The sequence below is a fragment of the Acomys russatus genome, chromosome 12, assembly GCF_903995435.1.
Source record: "Acomys russatus chromosome 12, mAcoRus1.1, whole genome shotgun sequence".
Classification (NCBI taxonomy): Eukaryota; Metazoa; Chordata; class Mammalia; order Rodentia; family Muridae; genus Acomys; species Acomys russatus.
This window is the reverse complement of record NC_067148.1, coordinates 52,408,804-52,429,015: the sequence shown is the minus strand read 5'-3', so window position 1 is coordinate 52,429,015 and position 20,212 is coordinate 52,408,804. Positions and strand designations below refer to the sequence as shown.

The 20,212-nt window shown below is 43.1% G+C and overlaps 1 protein-coding gene across 11 annotated transcripts in view; it reads right to left on the bottom strand.

Annotated features, from left to right (window-relative positions):
- Fer (FER tyrosine kinase) overlaps nt 1–20,212 on the bottom strand; it is a 302,445-nt gene that overhangs the window by 249,366 nt on the left and 32,867 nt on the right. For 4 of the 11 annotated variants that reach the window (XR_007831493.1, XR_007831492.1, XR_007831494.1 and 1 more), the window contains exons 1-2: nt 18,670–18,752; nt 6,582–6,724 (exon numbers count right to left, since the gene is read on the bottom strand). The exons of 1 other annotated variant lie outside the window; for it this stretch is intronic. The gene's annotated coding sequence lies outside the window, so the exon portion shown is untranslated. Of the gene's footprint in view, nt 1–6,581; nt 6,725–18,669; nt 18,819–20,212 lie in introns of those variants that run through there. 6 more of the 11 variants (XM_051154428.1, XM_051154422.1, XM_051154425.1 and 3 more) reach the window with 5 other exon arrangements.

Here is a 20,212-nt window from a genome sequence, read left to right as displayed (position 1 = left end):
AGCCAAAATTATACTACCTCTTACTACTGCAGAGATTATATCATTATGGACGATCACTAAAGATTGTCAAAGAGCCAAGTAGTAACTACTTGGGAGAAATTAATAACAAATATCTGAAAAGAAAATGTATACAGTTTATAAAAAGAACTAATTGTATTCTTCTACATATTGTAAAGAAAACAACAGTTCCAGAAGCACCAACATTCCATGCTGATAGAAACAAGATGGGGATGGCAGGTTATAAGTCAGACAAAATAAACAAGGTGATCAAAAGTCCATATACCTGAGTTCAAAAATTAAAACTGTATTCAATCTTTATGGTATTATTAGATTTTCCTGAATCTCTTAATATTATTACCGATTTTTTATATACATAAAGAATTGTTTTGCATATAGAGATTCTAAATTTATTTCTGACAACTCAGAAATAACTTCGCTATTTATGTAACTGCAACAGGCCATCAGAAGTAGAAAGTGTCCATTATATAGCACTTATATTCAGACTCATACAGGTTTGCCAGGTCCATTGGCCTCAAAATTTCATGAGAAACACCAGGTAAATGCGAAAGGTCAAAAGAAAAAAAATTCCATCACTTGGCTACAGGATGGATATATATATATATGTCTCCGACAGGTTCTCTATACAACCAAACTCCATTAACTGCTAGAAATAACCCTAGGGGTGCCAAAAGAAATGGCATCTTGCAGATGGATGTATTTCATTTTGGAGAATTTGGAAAACAAAGGTACGTACACCATACCATTTACACATACTCAGGGTTTCAATGGACAACTCCTTTAAGTTCTGAAAAGGCTGATTGTGTAATCACACACTTATTCAAAATAATGGCAACTATGGGGCTATCTGCTCAAATTAAGGCTGATAATGCTCTCACATATGTATCCAATAAGATGAAGCAATTCTTTGCATATTATAAAAAGAAAGCATATTACTGGTATACCACACAATCCCAAAGGACAAGCAGTTGTAGAAAAGAGCCAATCATACCGTAAAAGAGATGTTTATTAAAGAAAAAGAGTAAAATCCTCCAAGGACAGATTAAATAATGCTTTGTTAATTTTAAATGTTCTTAATGCTGGTGAAAAAAGAACAGCAGCTGCTGAGAGACACTGGTTTATTAAAAACAAATGACAAAAAAACTGAGGAACTCGGTTAACCAATATACTATAAATATGTGTTAAATGGAAACACATTCAATAGTTTTAAGATAAGGACAAGGTTTTGTTTATGTAACTACAAGCAATGAAAAAATATCGTTACAGACAGGCGGTGGTGGCACATGCCTTTAATCTCAGCACTTGGGAGGCAGAGGCAGATGGATCTTTGTGAGTTCGAAGCCAGCCTGGTCTATAAAGTGAGTCCAGGACAGTCAAGGCTACACAGTGAGACCCTGTCTCAAATAAGCAAAAAAAATTAAAAAGTTACCAACAAAACTTATAAAGATTAGATATGACCAGGGAAAACCTCTTATCAGCTGAGACATGGATGGCTTCACTCTCACAGACTGTCTCGGTTACTGATTTCTCTAAAATATGCATGCAAATCAACTTTAAAAGGCCTAGCTCAAATGATCAATCACACAGGCTGGACAACACAAAGAATAGAGAGACAACATAGAGACTGGACAAACAACACAGAGACTGGACAGAACAAGATACAGCTAGCTTTCCCAGGATTTGGCCAATATCCCAACTTTTGTAGGTGCCCAGAAGATATTTTTGCCTCTAGACAAGTAATGTTAAGAATGTAACGCCCGCATTCCCAAAAGATGGGATGGGATGCTCAGGGAGGAAACAAATGAAGTTTAAACCAGGGATCTCTCTCCTCTGTTTTTCTTTTTCTATTATCTAATGATGGGAAAAGGGGGATAACAACAACAATAATAACAAATTAATAAAAAATTAATAAAATGGATTAATTATACTGATGGAAACTTATGGTTATTTTAGTTATTGTATATTGACAGAAATTTAAGGTTATTTTGTTTAATTATTGTATATTGATAGATATTTAAGGTTTTGTTTGACTATTATTCTGTGATAGAAATTTAAGGTTGTTTTGACTATTGCTGTTTTGCTTGACTATTGTTTGATATATTGTACATAAAAAGCTTATCTAAAATGTGATGTAGGGCCAGGCATGGTGGCACACACCTTTAATCCCAGCACTCAGGAGGCAGAGGCAGGCGGATTGCAGTGAGTTTGAAGCCTGCCTGGTCTTCAAAGAAAGTCCAGGACACCCAAGGCTACTCAGAGAAACTCTGCCTCAAAACACCAAAATAAATAAATAAAATGTGAGGTAGGGCCAGGTGTAGTGGCGCACACCTTTAATCCCAGCACTTGAGAGGCAGAGGCAGGTGGATCTCTGTGAGTTCCAGACCAGCCTGGTCTACAGAGTGAGTCCAGGACAGCCAAGCCTACACAGAGAAACTCTGTCTCAAAATTCCAATAAATAAACAAACAAACAAATAAAATGTCATGCGAAGTTCTAATTTTTTGGTTCTCAATCTTTTTCCCCCCTTTGGTTTTTTGAGACAGGGTCTCTCTGTGTAGCATTAGATGAATTTGCTTTGTAGACCAGGCTGGCCTTGAACTCACAGCGATCTGCCTGCCTCTGCCTCCCGAATGCTGGGATTAAAGGCATGCACCACCATGCCTGGCGTCAGTAATTTTTATTATGTGTAGATTGTTAATGTTAGAGAAAAAGACAATTTTTTAAAAACAGAAAGGAGGACATGAAGTAGAAGTTTCTGGTTTCTTTGAAGACTTGGTTGTGTCACACGGTGCTTTGCTGGGAGCTGTCTTATGAGAGGGTGTGTGATGTTTCTCTGGAAGATGTCTTGTGAGAGGACACAGGATGTTTTGCTGGAAGCAGTATAAATAAGGGGCAGTAGGAAGACACTCTCATATCGCTACACCTCCACACAATGCTTCACTGGCCTTCACTTTGCAGAGAGTAACATTCCAGAAAACTTCTCATGGTTTTCAGCTGATTCTGACCACTTCTGAAGACTCATGCCGATCCACTGGAGCCTGGATGTCTCTGCTGGATCATGCCACGTCTGCAGATTCATGTTGCTGCTTGGCTATTGGACTGGACTGCTACTGTCCTGACGACAAAGAGTGGAACTGGCCTAAGGAACTACATCTGAACAGGCCCACAATCCTTTTGTCCTATTAACATTCTTTCTCTCTTGGGTTAGAAGTGAAGTTGAACTGTTTAAGAACCCTAAATAAAGCCGGTTTTGAAAAATCTAAGCCTATAAAGCATAGTGTGTGTGTGTGTGTGTGTGTGTGTGTGTGTGTGTGTGTGTAACAACAATCAATTATCAATTACATGTATGTTTTACACACACACACACAGAGTTCTTGGTTATCGAAAACCAAAACAAAACATATTGATGTTTAACCTCCAAAGTGATACAGGAAGAGGTGAGGGTTCCCATCACATTGGCATTCCTAATGCTGACTGAAAACAGGTGTCAGGACAGCCAACCATCTCCATCCCTTGTGCAGTGTGAAGACATTCAAATAGAGCCATATATGAGGAACCAACCACCAAGCCTGCCAGCACGCCTTGATCTAGCATGTGTAAACCTCCAGATGTGAGTAATAAACTGACAAGTATGAAGTGCTATATTATAGGGCTAAGATAAACATAATTTTAACTTTTTTATATGACCTCAATATTATGATTATTTGGGGAAACTATCCTTATTGCAGAATCTGCATGCTAAATTTGTCTGTTTGTTTTTCGAGACAGAGTTTCTCTGTGTAGCCTTGGCTGTCCTAGACTCACTTTGTAGACCAGGCTGGCCTAATTATGATGCTTTTTTTCTCTTTTGTTTGTTTGGTTGGTTCGTTGGTTGGTTTGGTTTTGGTTTTGCCTGTCTTGGATTCCTGAGTGCTGGGATCAAAGGCATGTGCCACCATGCTTGCCTTTAGTTATGATGTCTTAATATGGTTTCAAACTAGGTAAACATACGAAGAATGAAAACACAGGCAAATGCTGGAGTGAATGTAGGTGGCAAGCAATGTACCTCATTCCCTGTCCCTCACCTTCAGCAAGCAATGTACCCTCATTCCCTGTCCCTTACCTTCAGCTTTTCTGTAGCAAGACACACTGCCGAAATGAAGCCCTGGAGCAGAAGACAGAATAGTTTGAGAAACCCAGTATGGCTGAGGCACGAGGAATAAAGCCAGATCAGTCTTCAGAATCCTGAGAACCAGCTGCAAGACCCTGGGCAGACCACAGAACCACTTGAGGTCCCACTAAAGGAAAGGAAATGGGTGAGCACCAAAGGTACAAGTCAGCTGCTAGGTCCCAATTTCTACCATAATATCTCAGTCTTACAATTCAAAGATAACCCCAAGGCCAGAGAGATAGCTCTGGGGTTCAGACAGTTGGCTGCTCCTTCAGAGGACCTAAGTATGGTCCTCATGCATTCTGGGCAGCTCATAGCCACCTGTTATTCCAGTACTTGCATGTGTCTGTGTGCGTGTGCGCACACACACACACACACAGTTTCTTATATCTTTTCACTTTAAAAATAAATTTTACGGCAACCACCTGAAAATAGAAAAGCTTATAGGCCAATAGGACAAAAAATAAGATTTAAGAAATCTAGCCAAATGTCTCACACAGAAAACAAACAATAGTATCAGTTCTTCTACCTTAACAAAGCATCTGTAAACTCCTTCAGAAAGGGGCTAGAGGGTTGACTCGGCAGCTCACAGTACCAGGTGCTCTTCCAGAGGATAGGGTGACTCAACCAGCTAGAACTCCAGTTCCAGAAGATTTGACACCCTCATCTAAAGTCTGTGGCCAGTGGGCACATATGTGGTGTACATGCATACATGCATGCAGGCAAAACTTGCACACAGAGAAAATAAATTTTTTAAAAATTTAATCCTTCAGGGAAAAAAAAGACAAATGAAGCTATTAACAAACTTAGAAGAAATGAGCAACACAAAATAGATTCACTTTAATAACTACTAATTTTCCATTTTTACCTCAAGTATCAGTCCTAAACCACTGAATATAAATCACTGAGGAGAGAACCTCCAGTTGATTCCCTGTACCCACGTGACCTCCCACAACTGTTTGTAACTCCAGTCTCAATGGATCTGGCGTCCCCTTGTAGCTTCTCCAGGCACTGCGGATATGTGGTATACACACATACACACAGGCAGAACACCCACGCATATAAAATAAAAACTATAAATGCTCTGATGAAACCATACAACCAAACTTATAATAAATGGATCTCCCTTGAGTCTACACAGCCTAGATAGATTCAAGTAAGTTTAATTGTGTGTGTGTGTGTGTGTGTGTGTGTGTGTGTGTGTGTTTACATGATACTGGAAAATCTTCAAACTAAAATATTTTTTAAATTACTACTAAGAACACTGGGGAACACCCTGGAAAGATTTCATACTGGTGTAAAGAACAATTTCTTTTTCTAAGACAGAGCAAGGTAGAGACATTTAGCAGCTTAAAAGTAGAGACAGTTACTTTCACTTCCAGAAAGTTGCTGGAGTCCTCTGAAATTAAAGCCAAAAGTAAATGTCATCCGGGGCTTTAAAGACTCCTGGAGAAACTTGCGGCTCACTCTTAGGTGACAACAGCTGGCTATTAGGTGAGGGTGGGCTATCTCAGCAAAGAGAAAGCAGACTTCTCTAAGGTAAGGAGCTGCCTATAAAGCCTGCTAGCCACAAAGGCAAGACAGAGGCATTTGAGGTGATTTTCTTCTTCTTTCTCTTTTCTTTTCTTCCAACAATGTCCACAGGACTTTGAGTTTCTTGGGTGTAAAAGGGAAGAAAATATATTTGAGGATGAATAGTTGTTTGTTTGTTTGTTTGTTTAAACTTAAGTACCTGCTAAATGCATCACAAGGCAGAACACAGGAAAAATAACCATACGATTAGCTATTATACAACAAATGTTAAAAATAAAAGACATGGGGAAGGAGACCGACAGACAGACAGACAAGTTCTCGCTATGTAGCCTTGGCTGGCCTGGAACACTATATAGACCAAGCTGTCCTCAAACTCAAAGAGATCCACCTGCCTCGGTCTCCTAGGTGCTTGGAGTAAAGTTTTACACCACTCTGTCCAACAAATTTTTAATATATACTAGTTAGTGCTTTGTTAAAGCTTTTATCCAACAATGAGTTTTATATGCCTTTTAATTAATTATGAACTTAATTGTACATCACTTCAGAGTCTTTCTGGAACAAAGAAAAACATGTTGAGTTTGGTACCAAGCATTTGAAAATATAGGACTGGCGGGCACATAGGTGAATGAGGTCATATGGGGACTGGGATTCTGCCATTCAAAACTATTAGCTGAAAATCTAATCAGACCACAAGCGCCATATGCAAATGGTTAATGCAAATGACAAGCAAAAATAAATTACACCCAAAACGGCAGCAGCCTTCTGAAGCAGATAGACGAGTATAACGAGCATCACAATGTTAACAAAGCTATTACAGGTTCAGGGGCCAAAGTAAGAAGCAAAGGCTTTAGTGGTGCGCTGAGAACAGTAAAGGGGTCCTACCTTACTACTGTCATTGCTGGCCAAGCCTTAGCTAAAGTAGCAGGTCCATGGTGGGGACTTACACACTGGGGACGAGGAAGACACTTGACAAAGTGTGCAGTGAAGTCTCAGGAGTGATCACAGGTCTAGCCAAAAGAACTGGGCTGTAAGAAGAAAGTGAAGGAGTCAGAACTACTCACCCAGAGAAAAGAGAAAGAATATATATGTGTGAAGTACACTGAAGCTATTACTAGAAACTAACTGCCACAGGGGCTGGAGAGATGGCTCAGAGGTTAAGAGCACTGGCTGCTCTTCCAGAGGTCCTGAGTTCAATTCTCACCAAGCACATGGTGGCTCACAACCATCTATTATGAGATCTGGCACCTGCTCTGGTATACAGGCACACCTGCAGGAGGAACACTGCATACTTAATACATAAATAAGTCTTTTAAAAAGAAGAAATTGGGCTGGAGAGATGACTCAAAGGTTAAGAGCACTTGCTGTTCTCCCAAAGGTCCTGAGTTCAAATCCCAGCTACCACGTGGTGGCTCACAACCATCTATAATGAGATCTAGTGCCCCCTTCTGGCCTTCAGTTGTTACTTGCAGGAGAACACTGCATACATAATAAATAAATAAATAAATAAATAAATCTGTAAATCTATCTTTAAAAAAAGAAGAAATTAGCTGCCACAGTTTTCCACCTTCACTAAATAAAGTACTCCACTGACCTAGCTTGGCTGTGCACTGTTTCCCTCCTCCCTCTCCACAGTTGTCCCAATGCTTGCCTCTTTCTTTCCCACCCAATTTGAAGAGCCAACTCCTGTTTTTCTCCATTTTCAACGCATAAAGCTAACTTCAAGCTGGAAGCACAGCAGAAGCAGGCACTACATTATTTTAAAATGTTACCTGTAGGCGAGGAATCTCAGCAGGCCCCACTCCTAGGCAAGGAACCGCATGCCCCTAGCACCTGCTGGAGGATACCGACTTGCCTGGGAGTGAGTGCCCTGACTGTTATCCAATACCAAGTGCTCAGCCCTGATATCGGGTGCATACAAGCAACAGCAGCAAACCAAGCAGGTTGCATTTATATGTGTATGTATACATTATATATATTTGGTTATACATATACATACATACAAAATCAAATATAATCAAGGAAAAGCAGTCCATGAATTTGAGAGAGAGAGTAAGGGGGGAGAGGGACACAAGATGGTGTGAAAGGGAAGGGGACAAAATGATGTAATTATATTTTAACTACAAAAACTAAGGAGGAGTCTCAAGAAGTAATTAGGTATGCAAAGGATGATTTTCCCAAAAAGACTTATTTTCTGTCTCAAAAGCTTCAGTTTGCCTATATACTCCTTGATTAGGCTGGTTTCCTTGCAATTCTTGAAAGTGGAGACTGTTTTACGAGACCTCTTGGTCATAGGTTCTCTTCTTTATTCCCGATATCCATACAGTGGCCCCTATCAATTCACAGAGATTAGTCCTGGCACCCTGCAGATGCTCGGTCCTTTATATAAAACGGCACTGAGCAGTCTCGGCAGGTAACAGCCGTGCAGCACATGCCTGCCGACAGGAGCTCAGGTCTCCAGGACTCACATCAAGAGTAAGATAAAGTGGGAGGCAGATAGCAGGGCTACAGCGAAGCTGCAGAGTCAGCCAGGCTGAAGCACCCAGCCTCTAAGCAAACATTAAAAAAAGCAAAAACCGACTCTCCACATACACCCCACCACACATACACATAAAAATAATTTTAAATTAAAAAAGAAAAACACGCAGCCAGGCGTGGTGGCACACATCTTTAATCCCAGCACCTGGGAGGCAGAGACAGGTGGATCGCTGAGTTCGAGGCCAGCCTGGTCTACAAAGCAAGTCCAGAACAGCCAAGGCTACCTAGAGAAATCCTGTTTCAAAAAACAAAACAAAACGAAAAACAAACAAAACACGCACACCAAGTGGCACAGTATTGCATAAAAACTGCCCACATCATCCTACACTTTAAACCATGTCTAGGTAACTAATAATACCTGCTATAACGGAAATGCTATATATCAGTTGTTGTACAGTATTTTGGGGGAATAAGGGCAGGAAAAGAACAAATTTGTGCATGTACAATATAAACACAATTTTTATATACATTTTTGAGCAATGATTGAGTGAATCCTCGATCATCTATACAAATACCAAGGGCCATATGTATAGTTTACAATGTTGTAACTTTATTTTTTGCAACATAGAAACTTTCTGCTCTAACCCTGGTTTCTTGGTCTATAATCCTCTATCCTCTCTTCTCCCCACAACACCCCTCCCCACAGTGCAGTGAGTGTGTGTGTGTGTGTGTGTGTGTGTGTCCATTTGTCTGTGGCATGCGTGTGAAAGCCAGAGGACAAATCTGTGGACCTGGCTCTCTCCTTCCACCCCCACATGGGTTTGTGGGTTAACCGCTACTCCCGGGGCCTGCACAGCAAGTGCCTCTACCTGCTGAGCTGTGCCTCCACCCCACTGTTGTGCTTGCCCATGCTGTGTTCTGTCCTTACCCTTGACTTTCATAAGAACACAAAGGCATTTCACACACTTTGCCAGAAGTGTCTGCCTCCTTCCAGTCAGGAAACAGTGGTTTATCAGTCATCTTCCCCGAGTCTTCCACTCCTCCAATGCTCCACCCACTCCAAAGATAGCCTCACTGCCTCCAAACACTTCACTTTACAGTTGGCATGGTCGGTGCTGACATGATTGGAAATCTAACCTCCATGTTGTATAAATGTCACTGAATCCCCTTCTTCCACTGAGCTGTAACTGAGGGAAGAGTTTCTACCGTAATATTGTTAATGTCCTCCACACCACACCTAAGACACAGCAGCCACCCAACAAGTGTGACTGAGTGAGTGACAACATAAGGTTATTAGTACATAGTGGTGTAAAGTTAGGCCTTTAAATGAGTTCTTGTTGATGGTAAAATGTGCAACTTAAAATATTTAAATATGAATTTTTTAATCATTACTTCTTTATATGCTTTCAGAAAGCATACATTAGGCTATAGTAATATAGTATTCCATTGTATATACACTATATAGCAATGGTGGAGGTCAGAGGACACCTTGCAGAAGCAGGTACTCTTCTCCCAGCATCGAGACTCCTGGACTGAACTCAGCTCCTCAGACTTGCTGGCAAACACTCTCACCAGCTGAGCCAGCTCACTGGCTCCTATTTTTAAAGTTCTGTTTCCTTTAGATTTTTTAAGGCAAGGTGCCACTGTGTAGCCATGGCTGGCCTGGAACTCACTATGTAGACCAGGCTGGCCTCAAACACACAGATCTGTCTGCCTCTGAGATCCACATGCCTCTGCCTCCTGAAGTGTGTGCCACCAGGTCCTGTGTATATCTATTTTCATTTATGTGTAGGTCATGTGTATGCCACGTATGTACAAGTCCCCACAGAGGCCAGAAAAGGCGTCAGACACCTGGGACGGAGTCACAGGTAGTATAAGTTGCCTAGCATTGCCGCTGGGAACTAAACTCGGGTATTCTGGAAGAACAGCAAGTATTTCTAACCTCCAGCATTCCCATTTGTAATATTTCTAAGGAATAAAATGTAGTAAGTGTGCACCAATGTATACATTGTATAAATAATTAGTTCCTTTCCAAACATACCCCCAAATCACTTGGTTATCCATTTAATTCTTAATGTTTAAATTTTTCACTTTGTCAATACAGATAACTAAGATTGCCGGGGGGGGGGGGGGGGGGGGGGGGGGGGAGTGTCTTTGGTTTTTCTGGCTTTTCAACACAGGGTTTCTCAATGTAGCCGTGGCTGCCCTGGACTCGCTTTCTAGAACAGGCTGGCCTCAAACTCACAGAGATCTGCCTGCCTCTGCCTCCCTGGGTGCTGGGATTACAGGCGTGTGCAGCCAACTGAGTTATTTAGAATTTCACATTTTCATTTTCTGCTGTGGGATGGTCATGCTCAACACACTACATGAAACAGAGAGAACCATTCAGCTGATCCATGTTCAGCCAACCCTGAACAGTTCAAATGTCTCCCCGAGGCAGCCAGCCAAAGCACCCATGCGCACTCTTGCTCTCCAACTAAGTCTGCTCTATAATTTTTTCAGTGAAAAAGTATTTTCCTTAATATTGACGTGGCTTAACATCATCATTGGTCCCATGTTGAGATGTGAAGAAACAAATGCCCTTTTTATTACTTCATATGCAGTACCACCCTTACTCAGCAAAGACTGACTACATAGCTGTGACTACACACAGCTGACTTCTGCAATGCCACAGGTCCTCATCGCTAGCGCACTCAAACCAAACACAATTCCCACTTCTCAAATGTGTTTTTCTTCCCCAAAGGGGATTAAGTGAAGCCAGAGGAGCACTTGGGGTGAAGAATGGAGGGAGAATTCCAGGGTCACATGACACACTACAAACACAGAACTCTGAAAATCTTCACTGTCTCACGGGCCCCGTTACTTTTTTCACATCTTCTCCTGTTCTCCAACAAACATTCCTTTAGTTCAAAATTGAATCTGATCAAACAGATATCTACAAATACACCACTGATTTAAATATAAAGTTACAGATATTTACATTCGTATTTTCAAAGAAAACTTCTTCATGGTGTGATTGTCTAAAAATTTTTGCTGAAGATATATCTATATAATAATCTAGCATGGTTTAAATTATCATGAGTTGCATGTAAATATGTTTACTTGCTTGTTTGACTCTGAAGCGTGTACCCTCTCCCCGTTGCTGGGGTAACAGCATCTCAGTGCTCTTCAACTAAGACTTGCTGTTCTCATCCTCCTTCCACATGGTTTGGATGACACTGAAGTTCCTACAGTGGGCGGACGGCCTTCTGCAGTAATTCAGGAATGGACAGGGACCCACCGGGACATCTCCCCCGCACTCCTGGCTGAGGGACCCATAGCCTCATGCCCACTGCTCAAACACCCTATCACTGAGCCACATCCCCAGCACCTCACCCAACATTTCTCCAGGAAGCAAAGTTCTCTTTCAGCTGACGTTGCTGAACTGAAAGAGCTTTAAGTTCCTACTTAACAATGAACCAACCCTGCCCCCTCCCAAAAAGGCTAGAAATGGAAAGTGGAGGAAATTCACAAAACATCTTGCTGTAGGTCTGCATTCAGTGTGAACAGATGAAGTTTCTGGAACTTGGAAACACTGCTAAGAAACACTTCTCATGGATTACTCATATTCCTACATAGTCAGGGCTCTCCAAGCAAAAGGTGCAAGGGCTTCCTCACATAAGGGACAATGCTGGAAGTAGAGACAGCGTCTCCCTAAAGAAAAGGGCAATTTAGATGTTCAGCCTACTCTCCTGGATGCATATAAAGCATATAATGGTAACTATCTGGCCCTGTCAGGTGACCAATCCAAAGGGACAGGCTGAGAGAAGCACAGTTGTGGCTTCTGTGGCCACTCTCTTCACTCTAACTAACTCCACCTAGGTGAGCCTCTGACACAGGTCTCTGCTACTATAGGAATCATAAACTATAGCTGGTGAGAGCTGAGGAGATGCTCAGGGGGTGAGAGCACTGCTCTGCAAGCATGCACATGAGTCAAAGCCCGGCATCTGTGTGAGAAACTGCTCAGGCCTGCGCATGTCTGTAGCTAAACCATTGTGGGGTAGAGATGGGCAGATCCACAAAGCACAACCTAGGCAGTGAGGCGGAGGGCTTCACACAGACAACACCTACAGCAAGCTGGTGCCAGATGGCAAGCAAGGAAAGGTATCCTCACTTCCTACAATGTTACAGAAAGCAAGTAACTGTCTTAATTATTATTTCAATCAACAACTATTAGCTGAAAGCTATTAGCCATGCAACAATTTCTATACACACGCATCATGCCTTCATGGAGATTATACTTTAAAAAGGAAAATCAAATTTAAAATATTTTAAAGGTTTGTTTAAAGGGCTAGCTGTGACAATCACTATGAAGAAGGAAAACTCAGTAAGAAGCCTGGGGGAGGTAAACTAATGATAACAGAGCAAAGGCCTGTGCAGGATAAAGGCAAGAGATATGCTGAGGTATGGAGGAAGAGCATCCCAGGGGCAAATGAACAGAGTGCCTGTTTAGGCCTCTGGGCAGTGCATGGTGGGGAGAGAAAAAATCTTAGCGAAACCTTGTGTGGAAGAGAGCAGAACCACAGACAAGCTCATCTGAGGAGCGGGAGCGGCACACTGAAGACTGAGTAGCCGGTCACCAGGTTTTCACAAGGGTGAAGGCTACTTTTGGAGAGCGTCAGAGCAGCAGTCTCCCTAGAAGGGATGCTGAAGGAAAGGGGTATGCTGATCTAGGATGAAGGAAGCAGAGGTGTAAGAATTAGCCAGATTTCAGAATGTTTTGGAAGCAAAATGAGTGTGCCCAGTGACTGTGGAGGAGCCATTCAAGATGAACTGACAACGACAGGGGTTTAAGCAAAAACAGGACAACACGGCCACCATCAGAGCTGAAGTGTGGCTTTATGAAGTGGCTTCTGTCCTTTGAGTTCTAAAATACCCCTGGCAAATGCAAAACTTCATGCCAGAAATCAAGTGACGAGTGGCCGCCCATTAACATGTGGGGCTCAAGCGACAGAAAGTGAAGGAAACTTGGTATTTCTCTACTACAGGGAAGAAACCAGCAATGCCTAATATGCAAGATGGCTGGCCAGTTGCTGCCGTGTAAGCCAGAGCAGGTGAGCAGGACTGAGAACCACTGCAGGCTCCACACTGACAGTTTTCCTCTTCTGGAAGGGAGGTTGTAACCTCTCTGAGTTTAAAGTCAACCTGGTCTACATGATATCAAAAAATTAAAACTAAATTTTAAAATAAATAACTGCACTCCTACCTGGGTAAGTTAATTTTAAAGAAGCCCCTTTGCACTGAGCCCACGCAAAGAGCATTTGAGGTACTAAGTGCCTAGAGCATAAAGATCTCCAAAACAGTTACCCTACAGAGACAATTCTCACCATAAAACTGAGCTTCATGTGTCTATAAAATTAATGTCATTTATAACAAAGGCTGTAGTGCTTTCATTAAAGTGCTTTCAACTCTTTTCTAAGTTACTTGAACTTTTAAATGTGTATTCTTCATCAGCAATTACACAAAATCAGCAAATAGTATATGCTATTATGTTACACAAAAGACCAGAAAGCACAGGACAGACTTTCATTTTGGGGAAAAAGGAATTCCCTTGATCTCATCAATAAAAGTACTTGTTACTGATGAGTCCGAGGACATTTCTGATGACTTTCTTCAATAATTCCAAGTAGATCCAAGTTTATACTACAGTGATATGTATCACTGCCAACACCTCCATTCTGATATGCTTGCGTGGGAAAGGAAGACAAAGTCACAGCTGACACCTAGAGCCTTCACACTAGGTTATCACACATGTAAATATCTTGAACTTGGATGGGGAAAAAAAACCTCGAGAATAACCAACTTAAGTCAAAATGTGTGCTGTGGGATGGGACAGTAACTGCTGCATAATTCAGCTAGTAAGTCCTTGCTGAGGGCTTCCTCAGGTGCACCCAACAGTCATACACCTTCTGCGCATGTGAACTGTTTTAAGAATTAGCGTTCTACAGAGATTTGATTTTACACCAATGGAATGAATGTGATACAAAGTGGAAGTCCTAATAAGAAATTCAGTAACACTTACCATCACTACCAATATTAAACCAATACTTTTCGTTCAAGTGAAAGGAATTTACAGTGCTCAACCAACAACAAATGATAACCTAAGCTGAAAGAAAATACTTTAAGAATTGGGCCTACTGATCTGACCCAGGAAATGGGGAGGGAAAACCCTACAATGCACATAATTCAGTGTGCAGATATGCATATGTAGTAACAATGAACCTTTCTCATGTAGGCTGATGGTGTCCCCTTCAACAGCCAAATACCACCTAACAGAAACCAAAAACCTCAGCCGGGTGGCAGAGGTAGGCGGATGGCTGTGAGTTCGAGGCCAGCCTGGTCTACAAAGTGAGTTTAGGACAGCTAAAGCTACACAGAGAAACCCTGTCTCGAAAAACAAAAAACAAAACTCTCAATACCAGAAATAAACCCACTTTTACATTGTTGGCTAAGGCTATCCAAGAGACTCCCGAAACATAGAACCTACAGCTGTTGCTCTTGGTTACCACCCAGAGGTAGAAGGCAGCAGTGGTATCCCCCATGCATCCCAGAAACAAGACCCAGAGGCCCCTGACTTGGAACTGATCTGAACAACCCCTCTCTAAGGACTAGCTTTATCTTGCAAGCAGTTCTAGTTCATTCTTTTCTCTCTCTCTCTCCCTCTCCCTCTCTCTCTCTCCCTCTCTCTCTCTCTCCCCCCTTCCCACCCCACCCACATCCTCCCATCCCCAAAACAAGCCCCTAATTAAATGCTTTGTTTTGTAAGGCTTGTCTTGGTCATGGTGTCTCTTCACAGTAATAACACGAACTAAGACAGAATCATCGTGTCAGCACCAAAACAGATAAAAACTGATGCAAAGAGCTGAACACAAAAGCAGAGCACTTCCTAACTCCAGGCATTTTTACTTACATTGTCTCATTTCTTCTACATACCTACTGCATGAGATAATTTTATCTTACTCATTTAATAGAAGAGGAAACTATGATTTGATAATATTAAGTAATTTGTCCAAGATCCCACAAAAGAGAAAATGGGGCTGAAATCCAAGTTATATGGCTTCCAAACAAACTGCTCTTCTTTTCACTCTCCCAACCTGGCAAGGGACTCTGTCATTAAACTCTCCAGGCTCTTAATTAATACTTACTAAGGAAAGAGAACATATCAAGCTTATAATGAATGGTAATAATGTAGACTAAATATTAGTCACAGCTTTGTAACTACAGATGAAATTTTAAGAAATAATTACAAGTTATGCATGATATTACATTTTTTAAAGCTGAATATGTAATACCCCTAAAACGGAAAAATTTTTAGTAAATTTTATTTTCTTAGAAAGGTAATAAGTGAACGTTAGTTTACCTATATATTTTGAATTTCAAAAACTCTTAGAGGCTCCAGATGTGGGAGCCATACACCAGTAAACTACATGCATGGTAAATTGTGACTGTACTTGTTCTGACAGAATAAGAAAAAGTAGATCTTTTATTCTGGTTTCTTTGTTCCAGCTCTACTATGTCCTCTACTGTGTTCTTCCCCAGATGTGGAAGCATCTGGGTCACTATAGCCAGGTTACGACACAAATTTATGTACACATATCAATTAATAGAACAGTGATGACTGGTGGAGTGCTGTCTGTTAAACAGCAAGTTGTAATTATTTCCTAAATCATTAACTATGACAGAATTATTGGTGACTTTTACTCTATGTATTTTCTCAACTGATTTTGAAGAACTCAATTTGGGTAACTAAATAAAAATGGGAATTAAAGGAAGGAAGGAGGTGGGGAGAGGCAGGGAAAATGGAGCTCTGATGAGAACCTCATAAGCAGCTCAGCCTTTCTAAGCTTCTTCAATTCAATACTTAAGCCCTAGAACTGTGGCTTTATTCCCTTTGATGCCTCAATGAAGCATCAGGTGGACCACAGTAAGTATGCCAAAGAAAGGAAAATCTGAATATACATCTTTAAGTTCTGATATACACCTCTTAAATATTTTAGGAATTAGTAGATAAAGATAGGTATAAAAATATTTCTGAAATTGAAAAAGACACAAATATTTAAGAAAAGTGAAACACTTTCCTAAGACAGGAAAGATACAATGATATGTGTGAAACAATGTCGCCTCCATTTTTATTCCTTTATTAGTAACTGAAGTTCAGTCTAAAGCTATTTCTTTATTAACATTATGAGACAGCAATGAAGATAGTTTTAAGTCCTATTGAAATATTAGTAAACAAAGTCTCCATGAAGTACATCTAAATTAGTTGACATTTTTTTAAAGTTTACATTTTCAAAGTCTTTTTCCACCACAAAATACATTGCTCTAAAACAATATATATAAAATGGATGCAATTTATTCAGTTCCATTATCAAAGCACTGAATAATTGACCATCTCTTTGCCTTCACTCCAAAAGATGTTTAGCACCATCTATTAGCACAAATCCAAGGTTAAAATGAAGCTTTGATCTTTATGGCAAGTTTGTAGATTATCTTTCCTATGGCTACCAGAATGCTACTTACTAATTTAGGCCTGAGATACAAAGATACTTTCTTCCCATTAGCTGACAAAACCACACGGAGTAGTCGTTCCTGTAACTAAATTATTATTGGCTTTTTTTTCCCCGTTACTATTTAGTTTTACTGTTTCCACTTATAACCAAACAAGTGCCTTACAGTACTTTGGTCTTCTATACAGGTATGTTAGCGTTTCAAATCCGATCATTTCACTTCCTCTTGTTAATGTTTACTACAGAAAAGCAATGTAAAAGGGATCACTGCCATATAAATGACAAGCACAACTCATTTTTTTCTGTGTAAAGTGAAATTTTTCTTGATGCTAGAGAAAAAGAGCTACAGATCTGAAAGGTTCACAGAAAAGTTAGAGCTACATGGCAACTAAGAACGAGATTCAAGTATTTTGTCTACAAAAGCCTAGGTTACTTCTCCCACACAAATGATTGCAGCCTCTGCAGTACAGCAGACGCTCATTCGCAGGACACTACATCATCTTTGCTAGTGTATATTAATACTGTCAATGCCGAAAAGAAACAGATCTTCGCCAAAGGTCTTTTATGGAAGAAAACCGAAAGTGTTTCCAAGAATGCCTATGTACTCTCTCTTAAAACATCCCCAGGACCTTTGAAAAACCTTAACTCTAGGGCTATCAGAAAATCTGCTCTTGGCTGTAAAAGAGACACGCAACCTTTCACATGCTGTGTGACCCACCATTAAGTCTACATACGGGTGTATACGAATAGTCCCTACACTGTACAGTGTTATTTGCAATACTTCTACTTTGAATCCTGTTCTCATTTCACATATGGATTGCAAAGTGCTTTTTAGACGTTAACCATGAAAATAGTGTTGGCGTCATCTTCATTTTTTTTTTTTACACCAAACTTTTTTATACAGTGACTTAAGGTGAGAAAGTTTTCTTAAAATGACTGAACACTCCTGTACAAGTTAAGAGTACCATATGTTAAGAGTGATGGCGAGACCATTGCGAATATATACAGCTTCTTCGGAAGTAAACATACCTAAAAGCTTCGTCGTTCTTACATCATCACAAGGTGAATGAAAACAAAAGGCTGCCGTAACAAATTTAGATTGCAATGGCATTCTCAACAAAATCACAAAAATAAGAGTACAAAGCGACCACCACCTCAAGGAAAACTTAATTGTCCAAAAGCGCCCTAGTCCTTATCAAAACTAACCTCACGGATTCCTATCAGAGAACTGATCCTAAGAGAAGACCCAAAAGTGCCTCCAAATACCTCAAACCCCTAAAAAGCCCTTAGGGCAAAAATCGCCCCTAAGGAGTCCAGACGCCACCAGGGAGTCTCTCTCTGGACCAGACTCCTGAAGGGCAGCAGACATCAGCAAGACGGGCTGCAGGGGAGGCCACGCAGGGTTAGCGGGTCCTGATGGGGATGGGGCTGCGGGAACACCAGAGGCTGGATGCCCCAGGGGAGGGCGGCGAGGGGTGGAGTGAGGAGGCTCGACGGGGTGTAGGCACCGTGCGAGAGGAGCGCACGAAGGGAAAGGGTGCGGGCTCCCAGCGCCGCGGCCCCCCGACCCCGCCCCACGCCCCGCAGACCCGAGACCCGCGACGGGGCGGGGCCAGGCGCCCGCCACGGCCGGCACCGCCCCCTCAGCCTCCCAGTCCGGGCGGGTGAGAGGGCGGGCCTGGCGGGCCGGACCTAAGCCCAACCCGGAACGTTCCATCGCGGGCAGCTCGGGACGAGTGACCCCCGCAGCCCGGGGCTGGGACGGAGCTGGCTGAAGCAGGAGGAAGAGCCTCCGCGCAGCCCGCGCCTGCTGGGCCAGAGCCCGGCGCCCCCCTGCGGGCGGGGACGGTTGCCCCCCGCGCTGCGCTCGCCTTCCGGCCTCCTTCCCACCTCCCGGGGCGTTGCCCCGAGCAACGGTGCCTACGGACCGCGGCGTGAAACGCACCTACCTAGAACCTGACAAGCAGGAGCCCCTCAGACCCCGGAGCCAGTCGCCACCCGGCGTCACGGGGGCCGGTCCAGCCAATGGGCGCCGCCGTCGGGAGCCTCGACAGCCAATCCCGCTGCACTCCGGTCTCCGGGCACCCTGAGACCTCAGCCAATGAGCGAGAGCGGGGGGCGGGCGCTGCCGCCGGCCCCAACCCCCTCCTCTGCTACCTCCCAGGAGGCGGGCGCGGCCCATTGGCCCAGGCCCGCGGGGGGCGGGGCTTAGCGGGTGGGCGCCGGCCAGGGTTGCGGGGCGTGAAGGGGCGTGCGCCGCGGCCGACGCCCTGCGGGCCGGCTCCCGTCGTGGCTGCTTCTCGCGGCTCTCGGTCCTGGAGGAACCCGGTTCTCTGGGCCCAGCTCTCAGACAGCGCGGCGGGATGGAGGTGGAGGGGGCCTGACAGGAAACTCGGGGAGGCCGGCAGGGCCGAAGCCGGGAAGTGGCCTGGCCTGGGTGATAAGCTGGGGCCTCCGGAAAGGAGGGGTGACTTAGACGTGGAGCGCCCGCGGGGGCACGGGACAGGCGAGCGCCTGGTCTCCCCACCCCGAGCAGGCTGCGCACCGGACTCTACCTTCCCGCGTTCTGCCTGCGTGTGCTCTAACACGTGGATCCCTCCGCAGCGCCTTTTGCGTTTCTGCAGAGCGCTCAGAACGGCCTTTCTCACCCCTCTGCTCCCCGGTGCCTGAAAGTCTCTGCAAACAAGTGCGTGCCGTGGAAGGTCTACCGCGAGTCCTGGGCATCCGCGGTCCCCTCGAAAGGACTTACCTCTAGGATAAAGTCTAGAAAGCGAGAACACAAACTGATTTGCTCTTCCCGTGAGGGCTGTCTTCCCGAAGCGCTCTTCGCCAATTTGGTGCAAAATGAGTAATGTGGACAGAGCGGATCTCACTAGGTGATCTGGAGCTCTGGGATAGGTGTTACTCGTCACGGAGCGTCACTCCTGTGTTGCTGTAGCATGCTTTTTAAGGCATTGTGTCTTGTACTTGAGTTCAACCAGATTCGTTGCCTGCAACAAGTCTAACAACTCCATTTCCACTCCCACCCTTAAAAACATTGCGTTAGATGAGAGCCAACGGATTGATACTTTTTAATTTTAAATGGTTATTCATGTAAGTCAGTTTCAAAGCCCAAGAATCCAAAACGTAAGGACACACAGATGTTTAAGTCTTACTGTTGAAAATGAGTGAGATTCTCTCCCCCTTCTTTTTCTCAGAAAACAAGTGTTAAGTACTCTTGTCAGATCCAGGAATAATTGCTCAAGAACTTGGAATATACAGGGGTTGTGAGTCGCTGTTAAGAGTCTTAAAGCCATGGTTGAACCTCTGCGAAGTAGGGAAGCCCCTTACAAACTGGGGACCAGTGTCTTTCAAAGGTCACAGATACCAGAAGAAATATTGGCCCCCTTTTCTCTCAGTTTCTGTGAAATTCTAGAATTCTAACTTAAATTGCGAAGCTACCTCGGGCATAGGATTGCTTTTTCTCTTAAAATACAGTAACTAACTCAGTTG